Genomic DNA, 17,512 nt, shown 5'->3' on the forward strand with positions numbered 1-17,512 from the left:
TTTTCTTCTTTACAACAAACTTTCTTTTTGAGTTTTTCTCACCTTCACATTTTTTTTTTTGATCCTCCTCTCCATCCTCTGCTGGAACATATCCAGGAGCCAGGCGCACATCCATATGTTAACAGACTATTAATATATTCTTGTTAATATCTCACCAAAGTGCCATGATTTTTTTTTCTTTTCTAGAGGGATTTTTAAGTCCTTTGTTACAGTGTTAACTAAAATGTAAGCTTTAAATATTTCTGTGGCTTGGATATGCCATCTGGTGATGGAGAACCAGTCATTTTAAAATTTGTATGTTTCATGCTATTTCATGTTGTGTAAATATCTACCAAAACACGAATCAGGATAAAAGCTATGTGTTTTTTGACCCCTGATTTTCTTAATTTTCATCTTACATTAAAATATATGTGCCTAGACACATAGCAAATTTCATATTAATATGGGGTAAGCTAGTACATCACATATGTTTTGGTAGTGAAATGTCTTCTACTCATTTAGCAAGAAAATTCAGGTCCTTCTGCATACAAGTGATATGAAGAGACTTACAGCAGAGTTGCTAGGATGACGGAAAAACCACAGAATTTCCAGTAGGGGATAAAGAAATGTATTTTTTTTCTCTCTCTACTCTTGAGAAGTGACAGAATAAAAGAATCCTTGAAAAAGACATGTCAGTAGTTCTCCCCCAACTCCATTCTCAAGCAAGAAAACAGTCTGATGTTGCAAAGATAAGGCAGCCTTTGTGACTCTGACTTGCAAACTGCCAGCCAGGCTAGCTTTTTGTTCATTTTTAATATGCTGAGCATCTTGAAGTATCCAGGAATCTTGAGACAAAGAAAAGTAGTGTGATTTAATACGAAGTATTAGGAGAATATTTAAATTAGCTTAGTAAATATACAGAATGTTGTAATATTTTTATTAATTAAATCATTTATTTACTTTACGTTCTGACCACAGTTTCCCCTCTTTCTTCTTTTCCAAGTTATATCCACCCTACCCCAACCACACCTCCACAATTTCTCTTCAGAAAAGGGACGGCCTAGCATGAATATCAACTAGCTCTGGGTAACAAGTTGCAGTAAAACTAGGCTCATCCTCTCCTATTGAAGCTACATGAGGCAATATAGTAGGAGGAAAGAGTCCCAAAGGCAGGCATCAGAGTCAGAGACAGCCCCTGTTCCTGCTGTAAGAAGTTCTACTTGAAGACCAAGCTACACAACTATAACATACATGCAGAGGGCTTATGTCAGACCCATATTGGCTCCCTGGTTGACAGTTCTTTCGCTGTGAGATCCTATAGAGCCAGGTTAGTTGACTCAATAGGTTTTCCTGTGATGTTCTTGACCTCTCCAGCTTTTACAATTCTTCTTCCCCTTTGTCTGCATGATTCAGGGAGCTTCACCTAATGTTTGGCTGTGGGTCTCTGCATCTGTTTCCATCAGTTGCTGGGGAAGCCTCTCTAATGGCAATTATGCTAGACTCCTGTCTCCAAGTATAGCAGAATATCATTAGCAGTGTCAGGGCTGGGCTCCCTCAAGCTGAACCAGTCATTTGTTGACCACTCCCTTCCCACTCCTCTTTTACCCCTGTACAACTTGTAGGTGAGACAAATTGTAGGGTGAAGGTTTTGTGACTGGTTTCCTGTCCTAAACCCTGTATAAGATGTCTTGTTTGGCTACAGGAAATTGCAGGTTCAGGCTCATATCCCTCATAGCTAGGAGTCTTAGCTAGGGTCACCCTCATAGATTTCTGGGAGTTTCCATTTCCCTAGGTTTCTAGTTAGTCCCAGAGATGCTCCTCCCTCCATCCCTGTCATCTCTCCCATTAATGTTCTAAGTTGGTATGACTGTGACAATGTGATCATTTGGTGGACTCTCTGCATCCTGCCTTACGTTTTCCGAACAATGCCCATGTTGCCTCTTCATTTCTTTCAAGTTTTCATTGACACATTTCAGGCTGGCTATATTTTCCTGCATATCCACTGAGAAATGTGACAGATTGATAGGCTTCACACCTCTTTGTTCATTTCTGTGTTGTTAGTGTGTTCTTGCTCTTCTCCAAATCTAACATATTAGAGACATTTCATTTACAGTGCTTGCCAATTCAAAAAACAAAAACAAAAACGTTAAACAACAGGCATGGTGACACGTGCCAATATTCCTAGCAGTTCGGAGGCAGAAGCAGGTTGACCAGTATGAATTCAAGGCTAACCTGGTCTTCAAAACAAACTATATGCCCACAAGATCTACGCAATGAAACCTTGTCTCAAAATAAAAATGTTGTTCATGTAATATCATTGGACATAACTTCAATGTCCTACAAAAAGAACATAATCAATACACACTTAAGTCAGAGTGACAAGTAGTATATGTGATAATGATAATGAGTATTAACAAAAATTAGCATGTTAATCATATTCAGATGCATGCATTTTTATACTGAATTAACAGTACTATAAAATCACATTAAAAATAACTCCAGTTTTATTTTCTAATTCAGCCTAGATTTTATTTCAAATATTGACTTAAGTGTAGTGAAGAATACCTTATTTAGGACAATCCCAGTGCTCCATGCCTAGGAAAGACATTCTGGGGTAAGGATTCATTTGGTTTCTTAGAACTGAGAGTGAGTGCAGATGTTTCCTGGCCATGTTCAGGCATGGCCAAGTATTGGTTTCCTCACTGGAACTTCAACATTAACTCTTAAAGATCATGCTGAATCAGCTCTGGGTCTGTCATCTATTCCGTGTACACTGGGATGACATCTTTGCTTCTTCTGGGCCTTAAAGGGCACCACAGACTCAATTCATAAATTTTATGCATGGTTGGTGACATTTGATCCAGAGAATGTATAAGCATGGTCGAGTTTTGTAAAGAGTCATCCAAGTAGACAAGCTGTCCTTGCCTGGGTCTCATATAATGGCTACCAATCTGGCTGTGTAGCTGGGGACAGGCTTCTGAATCTCTTCTGCAGGGCTCCTAGTTATTTGTGTCATCATTAATTTTTAAGTATAACTTTTCTTCCCTGAGTTCTTTCAAGTATAAAGCTCAGAAGTATATGGACATCCCCCTTTTCCAGACTTCTGCTTCCTCCTTTCCTTCTCTTAAGGAAATGAACAAAACAGAGGCTGAGAGTTTTGTTTGAAAGTGTGATGAAAAAAGGGGGAAGGAGAGGGGAGAATCATCTTGCACAGATGCATGTTTCAGAATTGTTACATTGTTGCATGAACTGTAACAATGCCTATTAAAATAAGCATTTGGCATATGAAGTCAGAAAGAAAACATCTTAATTTTAGTTTGGAAAGATGAGTTATGAGTTATTAGGTATTTTATCCATAGAAAAAAATTGGTCACATACTTTTATAATCATGATGCTCAAATAAGTATACATACTTTTATGGGATGAGCATTTTTATCTAGGGGTCATCTATTATTCTTTTAAATATACTTGTCAAGGCTATGCATAAGAAATCCATTGTTATTCTCCTTTGCTGCTGTATTATTTTAAGTGAGTGAGGAAAAATCTTTTGAAAAGACAATGTCCTGGAAATTAAGAAGTTCACAAGCAGAGGTTGCCTAGGATCATGGAGTCTCCTGCCCAGACTTTCAATCCTGAGAAAGCTGGAGAAGGGCAGTGCAAACTCATGGGCTTTTGACCTCTTTTTGAACAGTGGTCTCTTCAGCTACAAAGCATTTCAGGGGCTCTAGAGATGAATCCTCCAGGAAGAGTCTTTAGAGGAAAAGTTTGCTTCTGCCCTAGGGCCAGCCTTATGTGAATAGGTCCTTCGGGCACTTTGAAGAAAAGTGGAGCACCATTTAAAAGTCCTGATAGGGTGAAATGAATAAACAGATCTGTTGATGGAGGGGTGAGGAGTTGGTGCCAGTATGTGAAAAACAAAGATATTGCTGAAGGAACCTCAGTGCACATTCAAGCTGCTATTCTGCTCATGTCACTTTGGAAAATGATATGTAAAAACATGCCATGGGAACTCAAATGCAGTTAGTTTTGTTGTGTTTTACAGGACAAATTACTGCTTTGATTAATTATGAAAATGGCATACCTGTTAGCATTGGCTCTTCTCTTGTGGCTGACAGGGAGAAACAGATGACAGTGGTGAATTTTGCTTTTTTAAACTTGATTGAACTCATTCTTAAGTTTTTGATGGTGTTCAGTTTGTAATTGGTGTAAAAAAAAAAGATCCTGGTGCCATGGAAATTCAGCAGAGAGCAGAACTGGAAGGGCTCTGGTGACACAGCAGTGGCTGTCAGCATTTTGGGAGTTGTCAAAAGATGTGCACAAGCAGATGAGTGACAGAGCCTTCTGTAAGCTGTTTGTGGAAAGTTCCTTAGTGTAGAAGAATGCCTTTGAAAATGGAATGAAGGCTGGCTGTTTTTCTCTGAGGAAGTTGAGAAATATCTCAAATGTTCTTGAGTCTTTTGGTAAGTGTTCTCTCTGCGTGCTTGGAGCGTAAGAAAGTTGAATCTTTTAACTTAACCAACACTGAAGAAGCAGTGATACTTTAATTTTCTTAACTGTATCAAGAGACATCATATGCTTCTTGTATCAAAGGTTTCAAAGGACATTGCGATGTCTTTTGATGAAGCATTAAGGGCCACATGGAGGACACACCATCCATCTAAATGAAAAACTGTGGAGTCTTGAGCTAAGACACAAAATTAAATAATGATGACTAAAATCTGAGCTAGCCAGGATCGTTATGAGTTAGTATTGTAAAGAACAGTCTGGAGTCACTCTGAATTTGGTGAATGTGAACAATGGTACATATGACTGTCATCTGAGATCAGATGTGTATTATAAGCAAGTGTGTGTGTGTGTGTGTGTGTGTGTGTGTGTGTTTGTAGTAGGGATTGCAGTTTTCTGTGTAATACATAATTACAAATACATGATAAGTTATTTGTCTGCCAGTAAAATGAGTAATTTAAGCTGTGTGTGTATGTGTGTCCAGGTTTATTGGGGAGCTGCTCTTAAGTGGGCAAGTTCCCTGACCTCAAGGAAGGAGGCCAGGGAAATTGCCATGGGAAGGAAAAGAGAAGGGAATGGGAAGAGAGAAAGAAGCAGTGTGTATAAAAAGAGAGAAGAAGAAGGAGAGAGAGAGAGAGGGGAGGAGGGAGAGAGAGACAGAGAGAGAAACAGAGACAGAGAGACAGAGACAGACAGAGACAGAGACAGAGAGACAGAGAATGAGAGAGGGGAGACCAAAATATCTGGATTATATAGAAAAGAGCCTCTGGGGGAAAGTCAGCACAGTCCTTGGGCTGGAAAGTTCAGGATTGAGTAGAGGGTATGTCAGGTAGGGACTGAGGGATCCTGGGAGAACCTGGAGGCCAAGTTTGCTTCTGTATGTAAAATATGTCCCTTGTCCCAGGTTCTGAAACCAAACATCAGACACCTTTTGTGGAGGTATACATTAGTATGCCCATAGAATGGATCAGAGACTAAATTAATGCTTTGTGCTGGAGAATGATTAGCCATTCATAAATCTCTAAGTGACAGTTAGAAAAAGCATTCTGTATATGAATGTCCAAGCAGTGATAGGAGAGAGATGAAACACAGGCACAAGAACATTTCAAGCTGAGGTTCTCTCCTGGGTATAGAAAGCCTATCAAGGAACATAGGAAAGAATTTTTTTCTGCGTTCGAGCCCCATGAATGGGGCTCAGTTCCTGTGGGATTCTCATGTGTGGGTATAGCACCCTGAAGAAGATTCACGAGTGGGGTGAATAGTTGAAATCTAAGAGGAGGATTGTTTAAAGAGTGACAGGGAAGGCAGTTTGTCTCTGAATTCAGAAGAGAAAAATAACAGAGTAGAGTAAGGCATAACATGAACGTGGTAGTGTGTACCTACAGTCCCTCTTACTGAAGAGGTTGTGGCAGGAGAATCATTTGATCCCAGGAGTTGAGGCCAGTCTAGCACATGACAGAATCTCAGACTCTGTGCCTTGGGGGAAAGCTTAGGGATTATGCAACATTTAAATTTTAGAGAGTGTTGGACTCTAAGGATGAACGTCCTTGCTTTTCCATTGGTTTCAGTGGGTGCCTGGGCTGTCTTTCAATCTGCAGCATGTCAGTCCTCCTTCAGCCTCTGCTAAATACTTGTGTAATTTTTTTTCAATGCAACTAAAAATTCCGGGCTTTCTTTGATTGAATAAAACTACTATTAACTTCTTGATACTGGATTCCAATGCAGAGTCAAGAAAACTATTTCTAAGCAAATATTACATCAAGTGTTAATTAGAATTCACTCCCTAAAAGTCAAAACACCCCTTCCCCCAATACTCACCATTTCCATCATTACTCTTTCCAGTTCATCTCTAAAGTGCAGAAGTAGAATGTGGATGTGGAGAGCACATGGAAACACGGTGCACACTTCGGATATCCCTGTGTTCTTATATGAAATTTACTGCTTGAATCCCAGAGATTTCTTCAGCCTCCCAGTGTTTGCATTAGTTCCCAGTGTGTGATGATGTGCCGCTATGTGAACGGATTCTCCAATCCACCTCCTCCCTGCCTCTCAACACACTGCAGCCTCGTGGAAACTGCCTCTGGGGATTGGAACTCTGAAGTGTCAGCAAGCAAACAGTAAATGCTCTTCATAAATCTCTAAGTCAAGCCCAAGGCAAACTCACAGAGAACACAAAAAGATGAATTTTATTTTAAATCAGAACAGGGATCAGAAGATAGAACTTGGGATTCGGGGATGATTAAATAGAGGATTCAGTGAAGAGGTTTCACCTCTCTGGAAAATGTAAGGCAAACAGTTCTGTGGCTGACCTGAAACTCTCTTCTGCATTTGCCAAAACAAAATGACAGATCTGATCATGTATGGCTTTAAGGGGCAACTGGACTAAGCTGTCTGATCCAGTACTCAGACAGGACAACTAGGAGTTTAGTGATGAGATTTTTTTTTGTTTTTGTTTTTAAGATGAGTTTAAAATTGTTCTTGTTTTCTTAAATGCCAGGTTTAGTAAGAATTCTTGCATTTAGAATATTATTTCTATCATTTACTTTATAATATGGACAATTACTTTGGTGCAGAGTATTGAAAATGGCCAAACAGTTTACTATAGACAATCTGTTTCAAAGTCTTTAGGGTTAAATCTAGAAAACAAATGCCATGAAGAGCCACATGATGAACTCTACGAGAGGCTGGGAAATCGTAGTACACTGAGGCCTGCCTCATGCCAGTCTCTTTCTTGATCTTGTCTGCTCCTCCAAGATTCCTGAAAGGTTCATCAGGACAAGCAATTACTAGGATAAGCATTAATTAATCTTTATTTTCACTTTCATAGCCTTGTGTACAGTTTTATGGTTGAAGCCTGTGCCTACCCACTCATTCTGGAGATGTGTCTTTACTGAGCATATATTCTTTAAGTAAGAAGTAGTATATATTGTTAAAAGAACCCAAACATAAAACTAAATATCTTTACATTTTAACTCACCACTTTTAAAGTTCAATAATATGCCTCTTGTGTGTTAAGGAGAGAAAGTCAATATATAGGTCTATATAGACTAGCAAGGCCATGGGTGCTAAGTGTTAGCTTGCAGAACAGAATAGAGACAGCTGCTTTGGATTTATAAATGATATGCTGGGAAAAGGCATGAACAGGGCACTAGGAAATACTGTGCTTAGCAACATTCCTGCTTTTCTTCTCATAAGATGACTTTTTCATCTTGCTGAAAGAGAAAGAGAGAGAGAGAGAGAGAGAGAGAGAGAGAGAGAGAGAGAGAGAGAGAGAGATTTGCTTCCTCTCACCTGACACTGAGCTTTGTGGTATGAAGTTAATTACAATCAAAAGAAATGCTGGATTTCAAAGACATTTTGTATCTAATGAGTTGCAGACAAATGTGTAGCTCTTGCCTGGATTGGTTAAATAACAAAATCACAGAGATTAGAGTATACCTGCTCATTAATTATTACTAAAATCATCAGTACATAGGTAGTATAAAAGAACTATAAGAGATGTCTTTTTGAATAAATTAATTGTTTTTATCTTTTCCACATATTTCATTAATGTTATGAATTAGATGAAAAAAATTAATAGGCCAGCTTTGAAAGTCACTGTGTTTTGAAGATTGAAAAAAATGTTTACTTTCAAATCTTTGAGTCTTGGATGTGATGGAGCCCCTTTCCTTTAATGTTGATTCAGGTGGGATTGTGTTTAGTTCTGAATTTATTGTTGTTCACATCTAAGGATGTAGCTAATTGCTGCTTCTACAAATCTTAGCAAAACTGGCTGTCTAGATGGCACGGTGCTGGCGTCCTTATGCTTAGCGAGATACTGTGGGCTTAATGACCAGATGGGACAGTTTTGAGGCAGTGACCAGGAAAACAGGATCACAGTGTTAAAACGTCAAAGCAGCATGCATCATTGAAGTGATGTTCTGGAACAGAAAAAGCAGCAATGTCAGTCAGAGAAGGAGGCTTTACTTTCCAAGCTTGTTTGACAGTGAGATGCTTGTCTGCAGTGGAACGATTTCTGACAATATTATTTATCATTAGCCTTCTTATTACCGTATAGTATACTTGGACATGAAACGTTGCACATCACCCACACTGGAAGGAAGTCAGTAATGTTTTGTTATCATGTATTTTTAACAGTAATCATTAGCAATGCGTATTTGGCCTGATAATATTAGTGTAAGGTGTGGTGAGTTCAAAAATTAGCATGTAGTCTGAGCTTTTAGTGTGGCCATATATACTACCAAGATAATTTTCCTCTTCAATTTTTATTTAGTTGGTTTGCTGTTACCTGATACTTTAAATGTTAAATTTCCCAAATGCAATCGGTGTTTGACCTGAAACCATGCTTTCTAATCACTAAGGAGCACTAATGTTGAACTACATATCTTACCTTTAACACCTCTATTCTCTCATATCCCATTTAGGAAGGCTTGGGTCAACCCTTAACATATGTACAAAAGCCAATCATTTCTTTGTGGTTTAGTTGTGTGTTCTTCCACCCCTTGCACAGATATTAAAAGTAATTCTGACTCCTTTGCTTGGCTTCATTGCCCTCTGATGACCATTGCCCTCAACCAGAATGTTCAGATCATCCAAATCTTGACTTATCTTTTGTTCTTTCATTTCACTTGTCAGACATATTAACAAAAAAATCCCTTAATCATGGGTTTACCTAGAACGTTTTTAGTTCTGGTTATAAAGTCAAGCATGCACTAGTAGGAGAATTCACAACTCACATTTAGACTTGTATTTTTACTACTATATTATCGTTATCAATGTCCTCTATTTCTAATAGTGTTCTTTCATGTATTCGCTTATTCTTTTAATATAGTCAAACCAGCTTCCACTGGAGGGAGTAGCATTTATACAATATACCTGTTTTCCTGTAATAGAGAAAATTCTTTTTGGCTACTTTAAGCAAGATGTGTATTCTAGCATAAATAATTGTGAATAGGTTTAGTGAAAACACAGAAAAGAATACTGAAGTTAGCCTAGAGTTAGTAATGGTAGGCACTGTCACTGTCCTTACCCCAGGAGAGCAAAGAACCTGATATGCAAAGGAGAGTCTTATGGATGTGACACTCGGACACTGTGAAAGAGGGTGCCACTCAAACAACTAGATGTGACATTGGATTGCTGCTCAGAACTCTAAAGGCCCAGATTCTCCCAGTTCCTAAGGGAACCACTGAGGGACACGTGAGTCTGGTTCAGAAAGAGGTGATAGGAGTGGATGGACTTGTCTGCTCAACATGGGCCATTCAGAATAACTACGGCAAGACAGAAAGTTAGCCATTCATCCCCACTCTACTATCCTTATTGGAAAAAGTCACAGGATTCTATGTGCTAGTCTGAAAACCTAGTTTTCTCTGTCTAGCCTCAGGATGAGGCATTGATGTCTCATGCCATCATTTCCCTTACAGGGAATAACTGCATCAACAGTGCTGTCCAAGACATGATCAATGATGTCAAAGGCCAGAGTATACCCTGGGAGCTATTTTCCCTATATCCACTGAATTTACTAGTTCCTAAATGTCAGTAAAGTGACAGAAATGATAAGTGCTACTTGGGTTAAAATGAGGATGAGAATTTTGCTAGTTTGCAAGTTTGAGAAAGGTCACAGAAAATAATTTTTCATATGCTCAGTAACATTTGGGTGGGATTTGGCTATTTAAGAAGGCTGGCCTTTGAGATCAGACAGAACATGGGAATGAGCTGAAATGTGCTGAGGTATACAGTGGGGTAAAGGGAGTGGAGTTTGGAAGACTTCGAAGCAGATGGAGTGGGGCATGTTGGGTGAGCAGGTGATGATCTTTAAACTGCTTTTGAGAAAAACGAGTACATCCAGCTGATGTAATTTACAGTTATTTACAGAGAGAAGTAGAAGTGAAGATGTAGGACACCTGGGAGAAGAGAACATATGGTGTGGTGGGCTGGCTTCAATATGCACACATACTTTGAAAAGCATAAGTTGTATTATTTGTATCAATTTCTTTATTTAACAAATTTATTCATTCTCCACACTAGATTAATATGCCATTTTAAAGGAGCAGTTGATATGATTTCTACTAAGTCAAGAATAAGAGCTTCCCTTCTTTTGGAAATTGTTTCCATAAGAGGAGGGACCAAACAGGTTGCTGCACATCCTTGAAAAGTGTGATTCTACAAATCCATGATCAGAACTGTCCCAGTGTTTTAAACCAAATAACACAGGACAGAAAGCACACAGTAGATAGTGCAGAGATAGAAGCCACGTTTTAAAAGTAACAATCGGATATAACCTACTGGTGCTGTTGAGGCATTAAAGTAATCATTTTGCGTGCTGTGGAACCAGATGTTAATCAGATTAGCCACATGCACTGAACTTGTCCTGCCCTCATCCTTCCACTAGGCTTCCTGGAGTTAAGGCCACACAATTTTCAACCCTTTCAAGCAGTTCCATGCAGTAGAAGGAATCCAGGAATCCTTAAGACCAATTTTCTCACAGTGTCAACAATATCAGTCAAGTCAATTCACTATGTGAATTCACTGTGTGTGTGAGGCAAGCATTGAGGATCCAGCCTGGAGCATCCTGAATGCCAGTCTTTCACTGTACCACTGAGCTATATCCCTATATCCTAGGCCCATTCATCTCTTTTAGCCTCTGTTTCCTTGTATGAAATAAATAACTGAAGTTGTTCTTTGTCATTTCCAATATAAAATTGATAGTTTCTATAGAAACTTTTCTCTAGGATCCAGACTTTGTAGGTGGCCAGTGCATGATTCAAGACTACCTTACCACTAGAGAGGTGTTTCATGAGTCTGCATTCACTCCTAAGAGCACCTAAGGGAGCATATTGGCTTTGCAAAATGCCACCACAAGCCCCTTTTAACTGGGTATTATCCCTGAAGAAGTGCTATCTGTCTTGTGAGTTTTCAACTACTGCTTTTATTTCTATATTGAACATTCAGGGGAGTGGGTGCCATACCTGGAACTTGACTTATGAGATGGAGGGTAGGAACATACAACTTGTGGAAACGTGCCTAGTTTTAGCTTCTGCAGTCACCTTGGCATCTGGAAATGTAGACTTCTTCTTTCAAGCTGTTACTAACTTTGCAGCTGGCTGTGTTATTTATATGAGATGACAAGACAGACTCTTCAGGACTGAAGACTTTAATAAATTTATCAATTTACCAACTGTCTTGGGCTAAAGTCTCTATGGAGAGTGGTGTTATTAATTCTCTTTTAGATAATTGGCTTGTATGAGGATTTATTTTGTGTATCAGTGTAGAGTAATTTATGTTTAGTGAAGAAGCTTGGCAAGGTGAGAGAGCATGGGGCTTTAAAACACAGAGACAAAGGTTCAAATTTCAGTTCCACTTTGTCTGGGATGCATGGCCTGCAGAGAAATGCAGAAATGTCCTAAGAAAGATGCATTATCTATTAGAAACATGAGCATAATAACTACTCAAACATTGTGTTGGAGTCAAGGAAAGTAAGTCACACAGCGTAATTGTTGGCATACAGCAGACATTAATAGAACAATTATTTGATACATTAGTTTTCTTCTAACTTCCAAGAACTTAGATTTCTCCCTCAACTTTTTGATTCCCCCCAAATCATGGAAAACAGAAGATCTCAATGGCGGCAGCTATCAATTTCCACATTCTTTTCCTTTCATTTTTTTCCACACACCCAAACTCTTTTCCCTAGAGAATTGAACATCAGAGGTAAACTATAGGACAGTTATGAACTTTCATTGCCATTTAATTGCATATACACTTTTCCTGCAGCCTCTGTGCTGGGATCTATATGCATGATCAAAAGAGACCATCCTATAACCCCTATATTTCAGCTCAGGAGTACAACACAGGTAACATATCTTTTCACAGATGCACAACAAACAAGTACTTCCCACCCCCAGTATTCTGTACATAGGCTGCTATTCAGTTATATGATTTTGTAATCCTATCAAGGAAAACTGAACATTCTGAGACTTAGAATGAATTGGAGAGACTGTGTTAGCTTCCTGATCTAATACCAAAGACATGAGAAAGTCAGTCTGTCACGTTAAATTACCAAGTATTAAAGTGTGCAAGCTACATCATGTATTAATATTTTGCAGGAACTTTTATTGTAAGATGATTCTCCAGCCATTTCTTTGTGCTATTTTTTACATGCAAAAAAGTATGAGGTGAAGGAATGAGACCTAATGTTATTAATGCAGAAATGGAATAGACATCCTTGTATAAGAAAAGATGAATCATACATTATTGAGTGAAGTGACAGACTTGGAAAAGGAGCTGAAAAATGAAAAAGACACTAAAATTCACCTAAGATTAAAGCTACAGAAGCGTGGGAAAGCCTTTCTCAGTAGAATAAATCATAGGAGGTACCTTTAAAAAAATGATGGCTATTAATTTCAACTCAGAGACCTTTAAGTTAATTACTTAAATCATTGCCACTATCTTCCATACCCTCTTTTTTTCTGACATTGCTACCGCATTCATTAAAAACATACCAGGGTCACACTAAGTGGCTGTCAGTCATCACAACTTAAACATGGTGACCTATAACTTCAAGACAGATGAGGAACTGAGCAAGAAAGATCAGAATTGGAGAACAAATTGCCAGCTGGCTTGGAAATTTGGGGATTGCCAGGAATCTCACTGAGAAACTGAATTTATGTGGTTAGCATACAAGATGTTCTGGGTTTTGTGCCCTGCATTAAAGCACATCTGAAGTAGACATATGCTTACCATGCAGCCCTGACCAGCAACATGAGCACACAAAGTAAGTGTGTGCAACAGCCCCAAAGCAAAAGCACCAAACAGGTTTTCAGTTGAATCAACCCTAGTTTTAAATTCCATTTCTGTCTTTTCATAGATTTTCGATCCTTAGCAGATGATGGCTAATCTTTAAGGCTTACTTTAATTTTTGGACTTTGTCAGTATTTGCCTGTTATATGAGTTTGGGCATAAAGAATTGGAAGATGTCAGGTGATCGGTCTGAACTGTTCTTTATTTTCTTTTCCTAGTATTAGCACTGAGGAGGTGGTTGGCAAATATTGTAGACAGAAAATTGAATATATAACTCTTACAATGCTTGAGAATGAATCTTAGAAACATAGAATATACATAAAAATATAAATAACAACAAGTATTTAATATACATATAAATATCATTAATAGTAACAGCAAAGGCAATATAAACTACGAAGTCTGATACTTGGAAGGAATCAATGACCATTGCTTTCTGTTTTCCTTCATCCATAAAAATGGAGGTAGTAATAGATGACCTTTAAGAACTCTTCTTAGCCCTTAAAATTACATAATCTAATAGATTCTGATTCTTGTCATAAGAGAGTGGAGTTTTGTGTGCACCTTCCTACAGAAATACTTAGTTTCAATAGCGCATTCTTTCTGGTTGTACATCAAAGGGGGAATCCAGATGGTTTCCAAAACTGATTTTTTATGTTTAATAATAATAATTAAAAAAATCTCTCTTTAAAGCAAGAGCTCAGGGAAAGTTGAGAGAAAATGAATAGAGGGTGTTGCATGCCATTTTTTAAAAACATGTTACCGCCTTTCCTGGGAGCTGGGACCCTGGAGTTGCTGCCCACACTTTGGCCTCTCTAAGTTTCCTTTTGTTCCTCCTGGTTTGCTTAGCTTTGCCAAGCTGCCATCACTGACCTGGCTTCTCTTTCCTACCAGCCTTTGCTCCTGGAGGGGTCACACTCAGCTTCACTACTTTAGAACTTGCTGGCTAGCACAGTTGTTGAGTACAGAATCTCCTGCACTAAACTTATCAGCACGCCTGTATCAGCAAGCTTCCACTGACCTCCTTGGCTATTCACCTGTGCAGAAGCTGCTGGCTCTAGCTTCCCCGAGATCTTCTTTTTTTTTATATTGGATATTTTATTTATTTACATTTCAAATGTGATCCCCTTTCCTAGTTTCCCTCCTGAAAACACCTATCCCACCCCCCTCCCCCCTGCTTCTATGAGGGTGCTCCTCCACCCACCCACCCTTTCTCACCATACCCCCCTGGGGCATAGAGCGTTCACAGGACTAAGGTCCTCTCCTCCCATTGATGCCAGTCAATGCCATCCTCTGCTACATATGCGGCTGGAGCCATGGCTGACTCCATGTGTACTCTTTGGTTGGTGGTTTAGTCCCTGGGAGCTCTGGGGGATCTGGTTGATTGATATCGTTGGTCTTCCTTTGGGGCTGCAAACCCCTTCAGTTTCTTCAGTCCTTCCTCCATTAGGGTCCCCATGCTCAGTCCAATGGTTGGCTGTGAGCATCCACCTCTGTATTTGTCAGGCTTTGGCAAAGCCTCTCAGGAGACAGCTATATCAGGCTCCTCTCAGCAGGCACTTTTTAGCATCCACAATAGTGTATGGGTTTGGTGTCTGCAAATGGGATGGATCCCCAGGTGAGGCAGTCTCTGGATGGCCTTTCCTTCAGTCTCTGCTCCACACTTTGTATTTCCTTTAGACAGGAGCCCTTCTGGATTAAAAATTTGGTGATAAGTGGTTGGCCCTATCTGCCAACCTGGGGCCTTGCTTAACCTCTGGATATGGTCTCTACAGGTTCTCCCTCCTCTTTGCTTGACATTTCAGCTAATCTCATCCCTGGGTCCTGGGAGCCTCTTGCTTTCCTGGTATCTGGGACTTGCTGGTAGCTACCCCAGGTTCCCCATCCCCCATTGCAACATACCTGTGTTCAAATTCCTGACCCTATGTATATCATCCTTGTCTCCTCCTATACCTGATCCTGCCTCCCTTTCTCCCCTCCCCCTCCTCTCTTCCTCTCAAGTCTGTTACCACCCCTCTACTTCCCCTGAGTATTTTGTTCCTGCTTCTAAGAAGGACTGAAGCATCCTTACTTTGGTCTTCCTTCTTGAGCTTCATATTGTCTGTGAATTGTATCATGGGTATTCTGAGATTTTGGGCTAATGTCCGGTTATCAGTGAGTGCATGCCATGTGTGTTCTTATGCGATTGGGTTCCCTCACTCAGGATGATATTTTCTAGTTCCATCCATTTACCTAAGAATTTCATGAACTCATTGTTTTTAATAGCTGAGTAGTACTTCATTGTGTAAATGTACCACATTTTCTGTATCCATTCCTCTGTTGAAGGACATCTGGGTTCTTTCAAGCTTCTGGCTATTATAAATAAGGCTGCTATGAACATAGTAGAGCATGTGTCCTTGTTATATGTTGGAACATCTTTTGGGTATATGCCCAGGAGTGGTATAGCTAGGTCCTCAGGTAGTACTATGTTCAATTTTCTGAGGAACTGCCAGACTGAATTCCACAATGATTGTACCAGCTTGTAATCCCACCAACAATGGAGGAATGTTACTCTTTCTCCACATCCTTGCCAGCATCTGCTATCACCTGAGTTTTTGATCTTAGTCATTCTGACTGACATGAGGTCGAATCTCAGGGTTGTTTTGATTTGCATTTCCCTGATGACTAAGGATATTGAACATTTCTTTATGTGCTTCTCAGCCATTCGAGATTCCTCAGTTGAGAATTCTTTGTTTAGTTCTGTACCCCATTTTAAAAATAGGGTTATTTGATTCTCTGGAGTCTAATTTCTTGAGTTCTTTGTATATATTGGATATTAGCTCTCTATTGAATGTAGGATTGGTAAAGATCTTTTCCCAATCTGTTGGTTGCCGTTTTGTCCTATTGGCAGGGTCCTTTGCCTTATGGAAGCTTTGGAATTTTATGAGGTCTCATTTGTGAATTCTTGATCTTAAATCATAAGCCATTGGTGTTCTGTTCAGGAACTTTCCCCTCATGCCCATGTGCTTGAGGCTCTTCTCCAGGTTCTCTTCTATTAGTTTCAGTGTATCTGGTTTTATGTGGAAGTTCTTGATGCACTTGGACTTGAGCTTTGTACAAGGAGATAAGAATGGACAATTTGCATTCTTCTACATGCTGACCTCCAGTTGATCCAGTACCATTTGTTGAAAATGCTGTCTTGAGGCGTGGTGGGCGGCAGAACGATGGCGGATGCGGAGAAAAATGCTGTTGCAGAGAAAAACGCTGTTGAGACCAAAGAGGTTCTGGATGAGGCAGCAAGCGTTCTAGAACCTGTAGGCTTGCAGGAGGAAGCAGAGCTGCCTGCCAAGATCATGGAGGTATTTATGAGGATCTTTCGGAAGAAGGACACGCTGCTCTGTAGCCAGCTCCAAGTTGTGAACTTCCAGACCTTTCTGGCTCAGGACGATAATACTGACCAAAACTTAGATGCTTTGGCTTCTGAAGATAAAAGTCGACAAAAGGCAAATGAAACTAAGGAGGAGTGGAAGGACATGAAGATTACATACATGGATCATGTGGATGTCATAAAATGTGCCCTGTCTGAGGCCTTACCCCAGGTGAAAGAGGCTCACAGGAAGTACACAGAGCTTCAGAAGGCTTTTGAGCAACTGGAGGCTAAGAAGCGAGTCCTTGAGAAGAAACTTCTACTAGCTCAGAAGCAGTGGGTGCTGCAACAGAAGCGTTTGCAGAATCTGACAAAGATTTCTGCAGAGGTAAAGAGACACCGGAAGAGGGCTCTGGAGAAGCTTGATGGATCACATCAGGAACTTGAAAACTTGAAGCAGCAAGCAGGACAGGAACAGGAGAAGCTGCAGAGGAAGCAGAGCTACCTCCAGCTGCTGTGTTCCCTGCAGAATAAGCTGGTCATCTCTGAGGCCAAGGCTGAGGACAAAGATGGCAAAGGGCGAGATGTTAAAGGGCGAGATGTCAAAGGGCAAGTCCTTCCACCCAAATCTCTCTAAAGGAACAAAGAAAAACACTGGTTTGCCGTGGAACACCTTTTCTCCTGAGAATGAGAAGTGGCATGATGTGCTTATAGCTTGAGAAGTGAGACGGTTTAATGGTGTCTTCCAGAGCTAAGGAGTAGGGACTGAAGGAAATGTAGTTAAGATTGAAAGCTAGTTACGAAGACTGTTAGCAGATCTTCAGGATGGATGTAGTGAGATGCAGTAAACCTGTACTTTGGCTGAAGAACCTGCAACAAGACTCGGTG

General features: G+C 39.9%; 1 pseudogene across 1 annotated transcript; it reads left to right on the forward strand.

Moving 5' to 3' along the window:
- Positions 1 to 16,465: 16,465 nt before the first annotated feature.
- Positions 16,466 to 17,261, forward strand: LOC114610373 (annotated as a pseudogene). The gene has a single exon (XR_003709680.1). The product of XR_003709680.1 is annotated as a ZW10 interactor pseudogene (transcript).
- Positions 17,262 to 17,512: the final 251 nt, after the last annotated feature.

This window comes from Grammomys surdaster, unplaced genomic scaffold, assembly GCF_004785775.1.
Source record: "Grammomys surdaster isolate TR1022 unplaced genomic scaffold, NIH_TR_1.0 126039, whole genome shotgun sequence".
NCBI lineage: Eukaryota > Metazoa > Chordata > Mammalia > Rodentia > Muridae > Grammomys > Grammomys surdaster.